Source organism: Anabrus simplex, chromosome 1 (assembly GCF_040414725.1).
Source record: "Anabrus simplex isolate iqAnaSimp1 chromosome 1, ASM4041472v1, whole genome shotgun sequence".
NCBI lineage: Eukaryota > Metazoa > Arthropoda > Insecta > Orthoptera > Tettigoniidae > Anabrus > Anabrus simplex.
In genome coordinates, this window is record NC_090265.1 from 1195989186 (window position 1) to 1196003768 (window position 14583).

The following is a 14583-nucleotide window of genomic DNA, read 5'->3' on the forward strand; positions in this document are numbered from 1 at the left end:
TCTGCTGGGGCTTATAAAATAAGTGCACTGAAAGGTGTGAAAAACACCAAACAACAAATACGAAAACATATGCCAGGAGCCAATAAAAATATCCAAGTATTAATGCAGTTCCAATGTTAGCAGAAGCCTTTTATTTCAGAACATTATTTACTGGTCGCACTCTTTGACAGTGAATTGGAGGTTACACTCAACCATGTGCGACCGGGAGGAATCAAGAGGAATAATTTTGACAGCCATTTTGAAAAACAATTATGTCAAATAATCGAGTCAAAACTCAAAGGTGCAATTTAACATTCACGACCTTCTTCGTGCTTAAAAGATGTGGCTGCCAGTCGACTTTGTGCAAGATTTTAATTTTGTCTTCCTTACTAAGGAATTTAACGTCGTTTTCTGTATCCATAATTAGGCTATCACAAGATAAATATGCACTACCCTAGTCAGTTTCACACGATTATGTTCCTAATACAGATATAGGCTAATGAATCACGTGACATAACTTCACTTTATTACTCTTACACAAAATAAATTTCTAACTTCTGAATGGAATGTAGTTGGCCCGTTGTTGGAGTTAGCCGGAAAACTTAACATCTATACCATTCTGAATGGAATGCGAAATACAAGCACAAATTGACTCTCTGTGTTATTCAGCAATCTTGTTCCTAACCGGCAAGCAAAGTTGAACATTCCTGAGGCTAACTGCTCGCTCCCCGAACGTACAAGTTATCTTGTGAAGTTCAGGAATTTAAGGTGTTTTTCTGTAATCATGCAACTGTAGCGGCGGATTTAACTCGAGTTAGAAATCACGTTTGTTTCACAAGGGATGACCAATACATACCTGCCAACTTTCCCGATTTAGTGGGGGAGACTCCAGATTTTCTACAGTGTTTCCTGCCTCCTGATTATTCTATTATTTCTCCTGATTTTATCTTATTTTTTGCTGAACTTCAAACATTTGTTTTCAAATCCTGCCATTTCAGCTTTTTTACGCTAGTGACCGGAAGTCCTTTGGTCATTGGCCGCTTTCAATTGAAATATCGATGTTTATTATTGCAAGAAATGTGCGCGAATGTGCGATGTTTATTGAATGAACCATGTATATCGCGATGCGTATATCGATTGTCAATCTCTCGTTCTTGTGTGCTATGTTCAAGACCGACTCAGTCTTGCTATGTTCGTGTTCGTTCAAAGTTCACATCAGTCTAGTCATTTCTAGAGATAATTGCTAGATACGGTGTCTCTTTCAGTAATTTAGTGACAGAATTTCGGTGATAATGACTAGTGACTTTTCTAGAGATTTTAGGTGCCATTTGTAGACAGTTCTGACAAATTTTAATTTATCTCAATATAAATTATTTAAAAAGAATTTAAAAAGAATATTTCCGTACCGGTTGTGACCACAGTAACAAGGGGAAATGCAAGTTTTAATTTTCCTTAATTTCTGCCTGTATGTATGTATGCTCATCACAAGAAACGGCTGAAGAGAATTGAATGAAAATCAGTATATAAAGTCGAGGAATAAGTTGCTACATTCTAGACCATAAATAATTTTATTCATGCTGAGTGAAATGGTAGTTTAGGGGAAGGCCTAAAATTTAATTCTCAAATATGTTATTTGCCCCATCGGTAAATACTACATAAGTTATATATTATTAAATTTCCTATCGTTTGTCATACATTGTTACCATACCAGCTATGATAACAGATATTCATGAATTTTGATTTTTGTTGTAAATCCATATCAACACCGAACCAAGAGAAAATGGGTGAACAGAATTTAATGAAAATCAGTATGTAAAGTCGGGGAATAAGGAACTACAGTCAACGCTATACGTAATTTTATTCACCTTGTTCAAAATGGAAGTGTAGGGGAAGGTGTCATAAAGTTAAATTTTTAATTACCTATCTTATTGGTCATATCGAAAAATACTAAATAACTACTAAGTTTATAGAGAATACAATTTCCGATTATGTCTTATTCACTTTTACCGCACCAACTATAATAATATTGGTGGTGATGGTGATTAAATTGTGAAGATAATTATAACATACCTGCCAACCCTTCCGATTTACCCGGAAACTTTCCATTTTTAACTCTGTCTTCTGATTTTCCGATTTATTATTACTTCTTCCTATTTTTGAGCAATATAACCTCCAGTACGGTCATTACTCTTCCTCTAGGATAAATTATTGTGTGCTTGTGTAATTTATGCAACCTCATTTCAAGTGAACTTATTTGATGCTTTATTTGATGAAGGTATCATCCATCTTTGTGTATCGTGTTTCCCATTCACTATAGCATCGTGTGTTTTACAGTTAGGAAATTGGGGCCGCAATCGTCCTACAAGCGAGAGGCTAGCACACGCTAGCAAGTCCGTTAAACGGGACGAAAGATTGGGCTTCTTATTGTGTGGCTCTCATGCTGTTAACATCGTTCCTGTGTGTAGTATCGTTGGAGTTGTAGGCCACGTGCGTTTTTTTTCTTTTTTTTGGTTCTGTGGTTTTCCCCTGTCGAAGTCGTGTGTTAGTAATGCGTGAGACATTGATCTATTTTTTATGTGGTAGTTTTGCGTTGTACCGTACCCAAGGGTAAATACCCTCTAGGACGATGCCTCCATTCCTGTATGAACATCCGACTAACTCAGGCTTGGGCAGAGTGTGGGTTGGTTGTCGGTTGGGTCAGGATAAAAGTCGAAGTTCTACTCTAAAATATCAGTCAATGACAGGAAATGGAGGTATAACACGAATGAGAAACAATCATAGGGGGTAAGTTGGACTTATTGATAAATATCCCCAATCATATTACGAGAAAACAATTAAATCAATGAAAAAAATAATATGTCAAAATGAACACAAAATATAGAAAATAAATGGAAATTAAAACTTTACTTGAATGATAATACGAAACTTGAAATCAAAATCAAGTTCAACAAAGAACACTTTTATACATCAAGACTGAGCTTCTTCTTATAGTCCATTGTTTATATTGTATGGCAACAAGTGTACGCAAACACTGACATGTGGCATTTCCGTATGGAGTTACACACTATCGCATCGAGAGTCACCGAAATGTTACCGTTAAATAAAAGTTACATAATAAAGAAAAGTTACGCCGAAAAGAAAAATAATTAAGACGCAATAGGACGCTATGTAAGTTATGCAAAATACTAGGGGCATATCCTGTACTATATTTACAACAATTCAAATAATCAAACTAAACACATATATATACATCGGATAGCGAGTAAAATCTTAAATGCTACACAGATTCTAATGTGAACCCCGGTTCACTGCAAAAGATCTAGACAGAACTAGATAAACCACCATTACTTCAGCACTCGGGCTGTTCCCTTTAAAACGAGACAAGGTATACAATTACAAATAACAATGTAAAACATCATCCTGTAAAGGAAAAACATATAAATAACCCTTGATATTATGAAGAAAGCAATGGGCAACATTGCCTCCTTCTGCTGCATTTGAGCGCTTAACAGCGTGGTCATCCGTCATGTACTTCTGGGTAGATTACGAGCTGAAGAGAAATGTTGAACTCAACTCTATGCTAAAGTTTCGATTCTGTCTCCCGAGGCCGTCACAAGGAAATATCGTCTCATTCTCGCTTACAGATAAACACAGGCCAGAAATCAGCTTGCCATGAGATAACGTCTTTCGCCGGCTACACGGAAACTCATGTATATTCATTCCTTCTTAGCATGCTTGTGCCATTTAACAACATCAGACTCAATAGTCTGGAATTAATACTGTCCATTCTGATCACAATATACACTCAGAAGACACTAGGCAGGCACACATATCTGCACAATATTCTTTATCTTGTCAGGCATACAATCAGCCTGCACCAATACATTATAATTCAGCATGCAATCTTTATCTCATTATTTCTCATAAATCCCATTGGCCTTCCACATTATGAGACTCAGATCATGTCCTTTGCTGCTTAATGCTACGAGCCGAAATACCCTGTCTGTTTACAAGATCAGCTAAACACACTGATACATTTATAATACACACTTCACTCAAAGGGTGAGAATACAGTTTGAAAAGCAGCACACGGTTCGCCACGAAAGTTCCTTGCGAAACGCGCCCGTCGCGAAGTAGTGAAACAATAGCATGTCTCCTCTACACTTGCTACACAGCGGTCACTAAACACCGTCTTTATATATTGAAAGTAAACTCTGCCAAAATATACTCTTCCATTTACTCAAGAACAGTAAATCTTCCAACAGCACAATTTAAAATATCATTAAGAACTAGTTACTGTTACTGGAATAACACTACGTTAATCACGATCACCAATTCAGAGTTTGTGCTTCCGCACTATCCAAGCATTTAACACAGAGTGACGCTCTCCAGAGCTTGGGTTACTGAGGAGGCTTCGGTGACGCCATTTCAATACTGGGGTTCCTGGGTGTCTGAACCAACCACCAATCAGAAAATTCGTCATATATGATGACACAATGTTTATTGTGATATATTTACAAAACACAGCTCAAACACTAGCAAATCTCTTCCACCAGTTTCTATATTACATTTCCAAATATATCTGACTTCTGAAACTGTGGAAAACCGATTACCAACAGAAACTGACATTAGCAACTGAGCACGTTGGTCATTCTGGAATTAAGATTTGGCGCGGTGTAGCCTCCATGTTTGCCAAATCCTTAAGTTCCCATTGGCTGAAATATCTTGCTTGGTCAGCATCTAATACACGTGTCGATCCTTGCCAACGCTTGGTTACGCCACCCTTTTCACACGGAAATATGAAGCAATATCCAGCGACTTACTGTCTTGCTCAACATCCGGTATCAACTATCTTGGGATGCGATGCTTTAACACAGGGCCTCTCAGGGTGCATGCACTGTGCACGGTGCAAAAGACGACTTCGCTTGGTTGACCAGAGTGCAGACTCCCCACTCCTCTCTCCCTACACCTGTCTCTCCGTTCGGCCTGTCTCCGCGTTCCTCACCTTCACTGCTGTTTCTCCCCCACTGCGAAATGTTTACGTGTGGTGAGCGGAGACGCACAGTTGTATGGGACAAGGTTACCAGTGTTATTAAAAAAATTAAAAAAGTGAATTAGAAATACACATACGTTTGAGAGGAATGTAAACATAATTTAAAAAAAATGAAGAACCTGTAACCAAAATGAAAATGCTACAGTACTGGAACAAACCTCATTTATGGATATAGAATGCTCTTCTTCGAGCTGTTTCAACTTCCTTAATTCTTTCTCTCTGACGTCTCCTATTGTAGTCTGTTGTAGTGTCTTCCAATAGACGATTTTCTTACGCACGTAATTATCGTCCCACAGATTAAGCATTTGGCGTTATCGTCACGACAAACAAACAAACAAAAAATACGAAAGTTCCCAGTTCGATTGAAATGAACTTTCGGAAGTCTTTGCTTTCTTCGAAACAGGTTGCTCCATTATTATGTTGTAGTCGTGCGCTTATCTATTTCACTGATAAACACGTCGTCTACCATCAAACGCTTCGTCGCTCTCAGCACACTACACCATCAGAGTCAAGCCGAGTTGAGGCGAAGCGTACCGATGCACAGTGCACAGTGCACAGAGCCTATGCACCTCGCTCTGCACGCGTGAGAGTTTGGGCGTTTGAGAGGCCCTGCTTTAACATGTTAGACTGTAACTTTTATGAATAAATTTTACATATTGTGTCAAATAATACTCTATTATTATTATGGGCCGGCAGGATACGGCTCAGCGTATTTCAGTGCATTTGTGTTCATTCTTAGTTCATAATTTTAATGAGTTGAATGTATTTCAGAGAGTTGTGTCGGCGTCAGTTTCTGGTATTTTCTCTTCACATTATGGCCACAAAAAATAACACAAGTTATCTCCATATGTTCAGAGATGCCTATAAAATTGAACTTTGAATTTTCATGTTTCAACTAAGGGAAACTACTATGCATTTTGTTCCATGCTCGTTATATTTTCTCGTAACCATTTGTATATTTTTTCAGTATAAGATTTTAAATTTAATGGTCAATTCGGCTTGTAACTGTAGATATAGATGCCATTTATGTTGTCCTTTTTTCGAGACCGTGGCGCAATATATGCGATGAAGTGGAAGAATTAAAAATCTTCCTATTTTTGATTTCTAAAAGTTGGCAGGTATGTTACAAGAATGAGGGAAAAGTGATGAAGGAACGATCACTTGAATAACAATACACAAGGGAGTCGTGAAAGAAAGGACAACTCACTTTTCATTAGATGCTCTAATATCACAGAGTCGGAAGAAAACTAAATGTGAAGGCCTGCAGTATAGAAGGCTCATAAAATTGATCAACAATAACATTACATTGACCACTGTTTGCTGTGATGGGCTTTGTGTATTCTGCTGCAATTTATCTCCGATAGATGGGATTACTACTGCGTATCGTGTATAACAGACTGCCTGAATATTGGCAGGAAGTAGCTGGGGAGTTAGATCTCTCTTCTTTAGCATGCCATTCCTCTGGTTCGTAAATTTTCTGATACTGCTGGTACGTAACACACTGGAGCATCATAGTATTCCAGCTATTCAATGCTTACTCTGAGGCAGTGATTGGAATGAGCAGTGTGCACACTGAAATGGAATAATTACACAGGAGTGTTCAGGCAGTGATTGGAATGAGCAGTGTGCACACTGAAATGGAATAATTACACAGGAGTGTTCAGGGTTGTCTGCTGCCCGGTCATTCTAGCTCTAGAAACTTTGAACTCTTAGATTGATGCCGTAGTACTTTTAGTTAAAAGTGAGACAATTTGCTGTTTTTCATTTTATTGAATATGTCATATGACAGCATTGCTTTTAATCGCGATATTCGTACTGACATCATTGTAATGACCTATGTTGGAAAGTATAAGGGCAGTCTGTGAGAATTCTGTAGCGAGGCACGAGTATGTCAGCTAGTTATTTGATACAAATAGCATTTCGCTTCGCATATTCACGTGGTCGCTTGATGCAATTGCTAAGTAGTGGCATCTAAGTGCATGACTAATTCATACGTGTGGAGCATAAGGTCATACTATTTTCAGAAGGCTTATCAGAGACCGATCATCTCACTGACCTGTGAGGGAGTAGAGATGTGTAATTTTTAGCCTTGTAGCCTCGTATAGCAACAGTCGGGCTTTGAGACAATAAGGGCCAATTGTATAACCATCATTGACTGGAAATCAATTTTAATCTAAGTTCAGAATATGATCAAAGATCAGACCGGTGTGGTGTTGTGTAACGCTGATTTATTTATTTATTTTATTTGGCGTATGATGAATAATGACAACCTATAAACTATTTACACAATCAGTGAAAGATAAGTACAAAGTAAATACAAATTATCATATCTATACGGTCAAAGCAATTTATAAAGTTTGAAAGAACAAGAAGAAAACACAATATATTTACATCACTATCTACCTATCAACTCTGACAGTTCATTTATACACATTGAGTGCGAGTGATGTACATCTCACTAAATGTGAATGTCCAAACCCACCACCCACTTCACTGCTTCGGGTGTTGCTGGGTTGAGGTCTTCCATGGTGCCAGGGAAAGCACGGAGTGGGCATTCCTGCACTACTTGTTTCATTGTTTGGTGAACCTCCCGTCAGTCACAGTATGGAGAAACTGACCAGCCCCAGGTGTGTAAAGTAGATGCTGTTCTACCTACTCCAGATCTCATGCAATTTAGTCTATGCTGATTTAGGATCAATTAATCAAAGTTCAATTTTGATCCCAGTTCAAATATGAGCACTTGGCAACAGGGCAGAAACAGCTGAGTATCGTGAGTCGCGTGGAGCAGTGTGAATCTCTCTTCCTTCGTATTCTGTGTGCTGAGGGAAAGAAAGAAAGAAAAAAAAGAAAAAACTGAAATGAAGCAGAAAAGGGACCGTTCTAATTTTTCCAAGGAGGACAAGGTGAAATGGTACCGGGCGAGTTGGCCATGCGGTAAGGAGCGCGCAACTGCGAGCTTGAATCCGGGAGATATTGGGTTCGAGCCCCACTGTCGGCAGCCCAGAAGATGGTTTTTCGTGGTTTTCCATTTTTACACCAGGCAAATGCTGGTGCTGTACCTTAATTAAGGCCACGGCTGCTTTCTTCCCACTCCTAGGCCTTTCCTATCCCATCGTCTGCATAAGACCTGCCTGTCTCGGTGCAACGTAAAGCCTACTCTAATAAAAAAAATAAAAATAAAAACGAGGTAACTTCACTCTTAGCCCGAGACAAGGGAACCCTCTTTAGGAACGCCAAATGTTCTTTCTATTGCTGACCTTGTTGCTTTATGGGCTCGATTATAAGCTTGCTCTGCAGCTGTTTCGACATGAAGTACTGAAGTCAGCAGTTAACGACAACACTGATAGCCATTGTCTCCCAGGAGTAGGCCTATACCTTCTGGAATGTCTCCTGTTTCGAACTGAGCATGCACTCGTAAATTAATGAAGATTTTGCTATCGTGAGCATATTCTAGCTGTCTTGCTACGATATTTAGGCTGAGCCGAGCATCACAAATAACTTTGAACATTTAACGAAAACTATTCATGACGATTCCTATAAACTTCTGCGTTATCACCCCCAGGAGATATTATACATATGTGGGTACATTCTGTAGCACCTAGAACACCAGGGAAGTGTTGTACATCGAAAAAATCACCCATGGTTTTCCTGGTCAATTTGTTCGGAAGACATTTTGATGAACTCATGTTTCAGTGCATCAATAAGATTAGATACACGACGAATCGCTCTGCAGACTGTCGCTGCATCTACATGCAGTAAATCACCAACGACTAACTGAAAACTTCCTATGGCAAAGAACCTCAAAGTTAGTAATAACATGTGCATTGGGGACAAAGGTTTGTTTCTCTTGGTAGGTTTAACTAGAATATCACGCAACCTGAGTTCTAGCTATTCCACGGTATCTTTTCCTAAGCGATCTCTCAGTTAAAACTTCTGATCACTCAATTCTCTCATTGGATTTCCTCCTTCACAGAACACACAGGGAGCCCGTCTCGAAATTAATCATTTTCATCATCAGAAGATATATCCGAGAAGTCAGAGGAATCAGACATCTGTAAAATATGAACGAGATAAGATAATAACGTAAGCAATTTATTGAGGTTATGTTAATGAATTAATACATTACACTGCAGTAAAAAAAAAAAAAAATCGTAATATTGCCTATATACTGCCAACTATAGCTAGCAATGTATGATGTGAGATTTCAGTGTGTGTTTTTTTTTTTTTTTACCACTTATCGCAACAACCCAGTTAATAGTTTTATTAACATTCAGCTGTTCTTGTATCTCAAGTAGCAAACAACTCCTTGATCTAAGATCAAAGAATTTGATCTTAGAAATTTCTCCAGTCAAAGTTGATCTTAGTTCAGTGCGAATTGATCTCAGATTAATGTTTATACAATACAAATGTCCGAGTTTTGCGTGAACCGAGATAATTTTCGTCTCTGATCTAAGATCAAATGGTTTATACAATCAGCCCTAAGTGATATAAATATATCATAGTACTGTTTTGCACAAGACATGTAGAGTAAGTACTTTTGACAAATTGTATCTCCTGATTTCTCCTAATTTTCACGTCAAAATCTCCTGATTTTTGGTTTTGTAAAGTTGGCAGGTATGCAAATCACATTTTCAGGGCTAGGAGTAATGTGATCATACTAAGCGGTAATAGCAAAAATTCATGATGCGATAAGGGAGATATTTTTTTATATACAGATTTAATATGACGAATTGGGACTTTGAATTTACAACGTGCTAAGCGGGAAAAGCATGTTAATGAGAAGGCACTAACAATATTTTACTGTACTGTACTTAATACTTGTTAATACTGTATTATGCATATTCTCTTTGTCAATTCCTCATAAAATTTCTGATGTTGAGGAAGCTTTGACATGGAGGTCACCATAGACCTGCCATTCTATATTCAGGCTGTTTCTTACACATTCATTACATCATTGTGTACTTGTTTGATGACATAATGTTACGTGGAGGAGAAGGAGGGGATACATCTACATTTTTCACACATCCTTCATTTCTTCTGCATCAGATGTAATCTTCCCTTTTTTAAAAATTCACGTTACCCTTCTTTCTTATTCATCTTGGGTCTTATTTAGTCAGGTTCTCTGCTATTCTCTACATTTCATCCATTTTGCCAATCTTCTCAGACTTTTTAAATTATAAACACTAATTTTCCATACAATCTTCTCTAGCTTTATCAGTTGTTCTCCTCAGGCTGTTATTCTCTTCTTCCTTCTTCTGTGGGATCACATATCAATATCCTTCCTTCTTCCATCTTGTCATGCACATCTTGAGTAATCCACTCTTCTGTATTCCTCTGAATTCTTCCATTTCCTAATTCCTGATTCAGTATAACTACAATGACAGTTTTCATGTTATTCCATTCTTCATTTACATCTTTTCGTTCCAAACCTTTATGGTGCAGTGTTATTGGGAACTTAGTTCCTTCCCTTTTCAGTCTCTTCCATTCCTATGTCTTTGTGGTAATCACTTTCTTTCACATGTGTTAGAGCTGTGTCCTCACATCTGCAGCCAGCAGGTTATTATTCAAATCTATGTCAACACTGGGAGGGGTTTTAAATTTCTTATACAGTAGAACCTTGATAATTCAAAATCTCACCTAATTCGAAGAAGCTCTCGTTCCTGGAAACATAAGGTATGGCTTTGCATGTTATTTAAATTGTTTATTTCGAAATACGGATAGTTCGTAATTCGAAGAACAATGTCGGTCCCATTACCAAAATTCAGACTTTTAATCAAAACTCCCTTTACATTTAAAAAATTTCTTTTTTTCAGAGTAATTTAAATTTGAAATTTATGCGCGTCATGATAGAACGCGTCTTCTGGAACGTGCTGGGGTAGATTTTCAGTACTTTTACTCACTTCGGTGTGTCTACAGTGTGCTTCATATTTGCTAAGTTTGAGTAAAACTGAATTCTTTTGTATTTAGCATTTTAAGGAATACCATAATATCATGTAGGAGGCAGAAGTAGAATCCGCAAAAACCGGCGATGCCGGTAGTTGGCGAAAAAGTGTGGATCATATAATCAATTCATACGCACCAAATAACATTGTCAATACCAATGAAACTGCATTGTTTTTTTTTTTTTAATGCTGATCCCAAACAGTCTTGCAGTTTTATAGGAGGGAAGTGACAGGCGGGAAATTGTTCAAGGGGGGTTCATTGCACTTTGTTGCAATGCACATGGAAGCGAGAGATTTCTTCCCCTCGTCATAGGGAAGTTCGATAAGCCACGATGTTTTAAGTGTGTCGGGCACTTTCTGTGCAAGTACAGGACATCTAAAATGCATTCAGTACAGTAATCCAATGAATAAAGGACTTGCACAAAGGAGTCAGCATAATTTGTCCTCGTCTTTGAATTGTGCGTTTTTTTTTTTTTTTTCTTTCGATGCGTGAGGTTATGTTTGACAGTGATTTATTCAAGTGCATTATTTGAATAATGTAAATGCACCTTGTTGGATACATCTCAGTAATAGTTTTTCCAAGGCAGTTGAAAGGTTTAAACTGTGAATCAAGGTGATTGCGTGCATTAATGCGTCTTAGAATACTTTGTGATGCGGCAAGGGTTCGCATTTCTGAATTACGAGAGAAGTACCATGGCGGGAAATCGTACAAGGATAGAGTCACTGTACTGTGTTCTAATGCAGACGTAAGCGAGAGACTTTCTCCTCTCGTCATAGGAAAGTTCGATAAACTACGATGTCAAGAAGTTGGTAAAATAACCACCTAATCGATATTTTATTATTGCCTCAGGCAAAACTGAATATAAATTAGTACTTACAGAACATGTTTCGACCACTTAGTGGTCCTCTTCAGCTGTATAAAGAAAGAATTGAGAAGAAAAAACATTAGGACAATAAGCAAAAATAATAAAAGTTTTATTATTTGTAAAATGAATCTTAACTTTTGCCTTAAAGTGGTATGTTTGGAACTGTCAGTAGTGAGTTGGCATAACATTAGGACAATAAGCACAAATAATAAAAGTTTTATTATTTGTGCTTATTGTCCTAATGTTTTTTCTTCTCAATTCTTTCTTTATACAGCTGAAGAGGACCACTAAATGGTCAAAACATGTCATGTAAGTGCTAATTTATATTCAGTTTTGCCTGAGGCAATAATAAAGTATCGATTAGGTGGTTATTTTACTAACTTCTTGATTATATTCATCGATACGGTCATGAAATGGACAACTTGTAAAACTACGATGTTGTAAGGGCATCGGGTACTTTCCATGCAAGTACAAGACTTCTAAAAGGCATTCAACTGGGCGAGTTGGCCGTACGGTTAGGGGCTCGTAACTGTGAGCTTGCAATTGACTATTTTCACCATTTTGGTCCGTATTGACTTATATACAAATTTCTATAATTTTCCGCCTTGTCAATACTTTATACAATTTTATTCTATTTAATTACCGTACATGTACATGTTTCGAGAGCCTCTGCCCTCTTCCTCAGCGGTGCCAAATACTAATTATCTTAGGACTATGGTTCGTTGGTATCATATTTCAATTATATATTAAAATATATGAATTTTAAATTAGTTACAATATTATTCTAAGTTTTTCTTTTGCCCATTTACATTGTCATTTGTGACATATTTTACCAGAATTTTACCAATCATCAATGATAAAATCTAATTAAATTATTCTCTCTATGTTAATTTATGTCCTTATTAATATCTGAAAATAGTAACTCTTTCTTCATCTTCTATAAAATCTATCTCTATCCTGAATTATAAAATAACAAATAATTTAATTTACAAAGTGGCTATTTATTATTTGTTATTTTATAATTCAGGATAGAGATAGATTTTATAGAAGATGAAGAAAGAGTTACTATTTTCAGATATTAATAAGAACATAAATTAACATAGAGAGATTAATTTAATTAGATTTTATCATTGATGATTGGTAAAATTCTGGTAAAATATATGACAAATGACAATGTAAATGGGCAAAAGAAAAACTTAGAGTAATATTGTAACTAATTTAAAATTCATATATTTTAATATATAATTGAAATATGATCCAATGAACCATAGTCCTAAGATAATTAGTATTTGGCACCGCTGAGGAAGAGAGCAGAGGCTCTCGAAACATGTACATGTACAGTAATTAAATAGAATAAAAGTGTATAAAGTATTGACAAGGCGGAAAATTATTTTATAGAAATTTGTGAGCTTGCATTCAGGAGATAGTAGGTTAAAATCCCACTGTCGGCAGCCATGAAGATGGTTTACCATTGTTTCCCATTTTAACACCAGGCAAATGCTGGGGTTGTACCTTAATTAAGGCCACGGCCGCTTCCTTCCAACCCCTATGCCTTTCCTTTCTTATCGTCGCCATAAAACCTATCTGTTTCGGTGTGGCGTAAATCGACTCGGGGGTGGGGGGGGGGGGAGGAGGGTGCATTCAGTTCAATAATCTGATGAATAAAGGACTTGCTCAGGGGAGCGAGCATAGATTTCTCCTCATCTTTGGATCATGCTTTTTTTCCTTTTTTTCTTTTTTTTCCTTTCCCCCCCCCCCCCCCTTTCTTTCCTTATTTGCGTGAGTTTATGTTTATCAGCGAGTTATCCAAGTGAATATTTTGCAAATCTTTTTTTTCCCATCGCATTTCAAAGGTTTAAATTGTGAATCCAGGTTAATTGCATGTAGTAAGGGCCTTAGAATACTTTTTGATGCGACGAGGGTTAGCATTTCTGAATTAAGAGTTGGTGGTTATTTCGAAATCACATTATTTGAAGTCTGATTTTTGCGTCCCAACGACTTCGAATTTACGAGGTTTTACTGTACTGTTTTTGAACATTGATTATATGAAGTATATTTGATATCTCTTGGTGTCATCCGGTCTTTTCCATCTATAAAGCCTTCTTTTGTAATTTTTAAACCAGGTATTTGCCACCCAGAGCTCATTCACAACACAAAATTCAATCGGTCAGTTTATCTTCTCATTGCTGTTACCAAGACCATGCTTTCCTGTCATCTTACCTTTCCTGCTTCTGCCAGCAAGACTGTTCCAGTCACCCATTATCTTGGATCTTGCTTGTCCTCCTGTACTTTCTTCATAAATATGTGAAATTTGTTCATACACATCATCTACTTGGTTCTTCGCTGTAGATGTTAGAAAGTATACATGTATGTCCCTAATGTGTCCACAGGATCACCTTTTATCTTCACAGCTATCATAATCATTATAATCCTGTTATACTCTTCTCAATGCTTTTCAATATTATTATACCTACTCCTTTGTTTTGAAGTCTGCAAAGCTTTGAAAGAGCTCAAAAACTACAAAGCATGTTGAGAAGATCAAACATTTGCAGAACTTTGGAAATATGCAGCAGTACCAGTGAAAATATTATTACACCAATGCATAGTGAATATCTGGAACAAAGAATTACCAGAACATTGGGCTACAGCTATAGTAATAACAATAATTAATATTGAAAGTCGTACTAGTACAGTATACTTACGTGACGTGAAAGCTTAGTTAATGGTCCATTGCATCAAAGGG

At 37.2% G+C, this 14583-nt stretch overlaps 1 protein-coding gene across 1 annotated transcript in view; it reads left to right on the forward strand.

The window, feature by feature from the left end:
- nonC (serine/threonine-protein kinase Smg1) overlaps positions 1-14583 on the forward strand; it is a 794437-nt gene that overhangs the window by 302418 nt on the left and 477436 nt on the right. The window lies entirely within an intron of this gene.